Source organism: Lynx canadensis, chromosome B1, assembly GCF_007474595.2.
Source record: "Lynx canadensis isolate LIC74 chromosome B1, mLynCan4.pri.v2, whole genome shotgun sequence".
NCBI lineage: Eukaryota > Metazoa > Chordata > Mammalia > Carnivora > Felidae > Lynx > Lynx canadensis.
This window is the reverse complement of record NC_044306.2, coordinates 136,039,692-136,045,180: the sequence shown is the minus strand read 5'-3', so window position 1 is coordinate 136,045,180 and position 5,489 is coordinate 136,039,692. Positions and strand designations below refer to the sequence as shown.

At 38.2% G+C, this 5,489-nt stretch overlaps 1 pseudogene; it reads left to right on the top strand.

Moving 5' to 3' along the window:
- The first annotated feature begins 4,799 nt into the window (after positions 1-4,799).
- Positions 4,800-5,039, top strand: LOC115513036 (annotated as a pseudogene).
- Positions 5,040-5,489: the final 450 nt, after the last annotated feature.

Sequence of the window (5,489 nt, the reverse complement as noted above, 5' to 3'; positions counted from 1 at the left end):
TTGGCTCTCTCCCACTCTAACCTCATTTTTTTTTTCCTTCCCCTCCCCCATGGGTTTCTGTTAAGTTTCTCAGCAACCACCTAAGAGTGAAAACATATGGTATCTGTCTTTCTCTGTATGGCTATTTCACTTAGCATCACACTCTCCAGTTCCATCCACATTGCTACAAAGGGCCATATTTCATTCTTTCTCATTAAAATGGCCCAGATTTTAATTCATATTCTGCAACTGACACACTGGCTAGCCTTTGGCAATTCATTTAATCTCTCTGGGGTAAACTAATTTCTGGACAGAAGACTTGGGTTCAAGTTTATTACTAGGAATGTAATCTTATAAAGATCTTAAGTTATTAAGTTCTCTGATCTGCCAGCCAGAGATGGTAATAATATTTGTCATACCAACCCCATAGGTTATTGTGTTGGATTCTAGGAGATATTAAAACATTTCTTAGATTGTGATGTGATTTACAAATGGGAGTGGCCATTATTTTTTTTCCCTCACATATCAGTTGAAGGCTGTAACAGACATATTTGAGTGTTAGTTCAGTTGTTCCCTGTCCATTGTGGTAGCTACTAACCACAGGCAGCTATTAAGCACTGGCGACATGACTAGGCCAGATGATACAGGCTGTAAGTGCAAATGCACCCAGGATTTTAAGACTTAGTATGAAAAACAGAGTAAAATATCTCACTATTTTTTTAATATTGATTAGTTGTTTAAATGATGCTTTGCAAATATATAGTTAAATAAAAATATTATTAAAATTAATGTCACCTTATTATTTTTTTCTTTTTAATTTAAAATTATTTATTTATTTATTTATTTTTTTTTATATGAAATTTATTGACAGATTGGTTTCCATACAACACCCAGTGCTCATCCCAAAAGGTGCCCTCCTCAATACCCATCACCCACCCTCCCCTCCCTCCCACCCCCCATCAACCCTCAGTTTGTTCTCAGTTTTTAACAGTCTCTTATGCTTTGGCTCTCTCCCACTCTAACCTTTTTTTTTTTTTTTTTCCTTCCCCTCCCCCATGGGTTCCTGTTAAGTTTCTCAGGATCCACATAAGAGTGAAACCATATGGTATCTGTATTTCTCTGTATGGCTTATTTCACTTAGCATTACACTCTCCAGTTCCATCCACGTTGCTACAAAAGGCCATATTTCATTTTTTCTCATTGCCACGTAGTATTCCATTGTGTATATATACCACAATTTCTTTATCCATTCATCAGTTGATGGACATTTAGGCTCTTTCCATAATTTGGCTATTGTTGAGAGTGCTGCTATGAACATTGGGGTACAAGTGCCCCTATGCATCAGTACTCCTGTATCCCTTGGATAAATTCCTAGCAGTGCTATTGCTGGGTCATAGGGTAGGTCTATTTTTAATTTTCTGAGGAACCTCCACACTGCTTTCCAGAGCGGCTGCACCAATTTGCATTCCCACCAACAGTGCAAGAGGGTTCCTGTTTCTCCACATCCTCTCCAGCATCTATAGTCTCCTGATTTGTTCATTTTGGCCACTCTGACTGGCATGAGGTGATACCTGAGTGTGGTTTTGATTTGTATTTCCCTGATAAGGAGCGACGCTGAACATCTTTTCATGTGCCTGTTGGCCATCTGGATGTCTTCTTTAGAGAAGTGTCTATTCATGTTTTCTGCCCATTTCTTCACTGGGTTATTTGTTTTTCGGGTGTGGAGTTTGGTGAGCTCTTTATAGATTTTAGATACTAGCCCTTTGTCCGATATGTCATTTGCAAATATCTTTTCCCATTCCGTTGGTTGCCTTTTAGTTTTGTTGGTTGTTTCCTTTGCTGTGCAGAAGCTTTTTATCTTCATAAGGTCCCAGTAATTCACTTTTGCTTTTAATTCCCTTGCCTTTGGGGATGTGTTGAGTAAGAGATTGCTACGGCTGAGGTCAGAGAGGTCTTTTCCTGCTTTCTCCTCTAAGGTTCTGATGGTTTCCTGTCTCACATTTAGGTCCTTTATCCATTTTGAGTTTATTTTTGTAAATGGTGTGAGAAAGTGGTCTAGTTTCAACCTTCTGCATGTTGCTGTCCAGTTCTCCCAGCACCATTTGTTAAAGAGGCTGTCTTTTTTCCATTGGATGTTCTTTCCTGCTTTGTCAAAGATGAGTTGGCCATACGTTTGTGGGTCTAGTTCTGGGGTTTCTATTCTATTCCATTGGTCTGTGTGTCTGTTTTTGTGCCAATACCATGCTGTCTTGATGATGACAGCTTTGTAGTAGAGGCTAAAGTCTGGGATTGTGATGCCTCCTGCTTTGGTCTTCTTCTTCAAAATTCCTTTGGCTATTCGGGGCCTTTTGTGGTTCCATATGAATTTTAGGATTGCTTGTTCTAATTTCGAGAAGAATGCTGGTGCAATTTTGATTGGGATTGCATTGAATGTGTAGATAGCTTTGGGTAGTATTGACATTTTGACAATATTTATTTTTCCAATCCATGAGCAGGGAATGTCTTTCCATTTCTTTAAATCTTCTTCAATTACCTTCATAAGCTTTCTATAGTTTTCAGCATACAGATCCTTTACATCTTTGGTTAGATTTATTCCTAGGTATTTTATGCTTCTTGGTGCAATTGTGAATGGGATCATTTTCTTTATTTGTCTTTCTGTTGCTTCATTGTTAGTGTATAAGAATGCAACTGATTTCTGTACATTGATTTTGTATCCTGCAACTTTGCTGAATTCATGTATCAGTTCTAGCAGACTTTTGGTGGAGTCTATCGGATTTTCCATGTATAATATCATGTCGTCTGCAAAAAGCGAAAGCTTGACTTCATCTTTGCCAATTTTGATGCCTTTGATTTCCTTTTGTTGTCTGATTGCTGATGCTAGAACTTCCAGCACTATGTTAAACAACAGCGGTGAGAGTGGGCATCCCTGTCGTGTTCCTGATCTCAGGGAAAAAGCTCTCAGTTTTTCCCCGTTGAGGATGATGTTAGCTGTGGGCTTTTCATAAATGGCTTTTATGATCTTTAAGTATGTTCCTTCTATCCCGTAATTTAAAATTATTTATGTGTCAGGAATCACTCAGTTGAAGGTATGACCTTAGTGAATATGTTTGTACCAGGTGGGCTTGCTGCCTACCTGCAGCTGGCACACGGTGGGACTTTGAGACTCTTCGGAATTCCCTGTCCACGTAGGGCTCCTCTAGGGTCACTTCCAGCATGAGATCAGGTCTACTCATTTCAGGTAAATTATTGGCACGTGAGGGCTCCTAAAGAGCTAGCAACCTAAAAATGTTCTGCTGTTTTCCTTAATTAGTTTTGATGGATTAAGTTCCAAAACAGCTGGTTGTTTATATCATAGGAATTCAGGATGGCTCGCACATTCTGTCTTGTTCTTGCTTTGATTACCTGCTCAGCCTTCAGCTCTGATTCCTGCCTGATTTTACACTGCAGCTTTCATCTCTTTAACTAAGAGTCTCTTGTGATGACCTTCTCTTAAATCCTCCATCAGCTGGGTCCCCCTAAGCCCATCTCCTTGTTAAATGTGCAATATCTCATGCCTGATGGCTGTAAGGTCATAACCAGTGGTCTGGCTTCACCTCTTGAGTTGAATCCAAATGTTAACAGCCTTTGTTACCACTGAGGCTGGGCTCTAAAAAGGATCTTGTTTGTTGTTTATTAATTTTTCACTTACATAGTATTAGGCTTCATAGTTACTATATATAGTACTGAGTAGATTGTCTTTTAATAATGCCACATTGGTTCACTGGAGTATCAATAGACGAGGCATATACATTAATCTGAACAACTTGGAAGTATAAATGCAGAATGAATGCATTCGAAAGTGCGAATCTTGTGTTCACTAACCTTATGATGGCGATCATTTCACAATATACATGTACATCAAGTCATCACATTGTAAACCTTAAACTTATACAAAGTTATATGTCATTTATTACACACTAAAGCTGGGGAAGAAACCCCAACTATAACAAACCAAAGCACAAATCTTGAGAAGCTATACAGATACTCTAATAACATTGCCAATACTTAAGCATCACTTTACCATCACGCTTTGTAAGGTTTTATTTTTATTATATCTGCATTTTGTTTCTAGAGTTTCAAGGGACTCAGTCCTAGTGCAGAAATAAAATGTACCCATCAGAATATCCACAGCTCACCTAAGGGTGGTCCAAAGCTGGGAGGGAGGTATGTGCAGCTGGCTGGCAGAACCAGTATTCCAAAGAATGAGGACAGGATAGAATGGTGAGCTAAATCAAACAAAAGTCAATTTGATTGCGTGTCCAGAAGATTAACTACCTGAAATAAAAGGTGGAGAAAACATGGTTTAGCAACATTATAAGAAAAAAGAAGAATGGTCTTGAACTAAATTATTAATATGCGATTTCAATTTCAGGGAGATGTGACTTACTTTGCTATCTTTGAAAATACATACTTTTAAGCCACGATGTTATCTTGGTTGTTCTTATCTTACTTGTTCTGGCTTTGGAGCCAGAAAGATGAAAAGCCAGGTGTGTTTTACTTTATGTATAAGTTTGTAAACAAACTGAAATCTTTCTTGTAATATTTGTAGCTTAGGGAAATATTTTTTCAAGACTTAAACAATAAGAGGATAATTGAGTAATTCATAGTTTCCTCATCTATTCAGTAATTCATTACTCTATTTAAAGTTATACTTTAGAGTTCCTCTGGTGATTACACCTGGCTTGGCCAGTGCCCATGAGGTTATACTGGCTGGACGGTGTCAGGTGGCGGGGGTAGCTGGAGTGATGGCCTTTTGTTGGCCCCAGTGACAATGGTGGTTTCACAGTGAGGTGGACATTGAGGACTTCCAGTAAGATGAAGACTCAGTGATGTTTTTCTACCCCTGCTTGTGTGGAGATGACTTCTCCATCACCGAGAAAGATTTGGAGACTGGGAAAGATGTGGCAATGTGTTTTAGTTATTTTCTCATTATAAAAGTCATTGATGACCAAGACCAGTTTATGTGTGGAGAAACAGTTCCAGTCCCTTTGACCAACAAATAATTAGTTAATAAGTGCTGAAGAAAATTTTAGGAATCCAAATGCCTAGCAGTTGGAAATGAGCCAAAGTGGAAACATCAAATACAAAGTTACTGGCTTCTTCACAGGAGACAACCATTTTGTGGTTTGCTATTCTGTTAGATGGTGGATTCTTTCCACTGACTTCTAAGTTCATCTTCAATCAAAACAGCAAGTGCATGGCAGGGCATACCTGGATTTTGTGCTCAAAACTTTGAATTGGAAGTGTTCTTAATTCTTTACCTGAGTTTAAAGGAAGATAATTTCAGATAAGTGCTTTCTTTCTCTCAGTATCATTTTTTAGTGAGCTTGTTTTTTTATTTTATTTTTTCCTTTATTTTAAATTTAAATTTTAGTTAACATACAGTGAAATATTGGTTTTGGGAATAGAATTCAGTGATTCATCACTTTATACAGCATCCAGTGCTCATCATAACAAGTGCCCTCCTTATT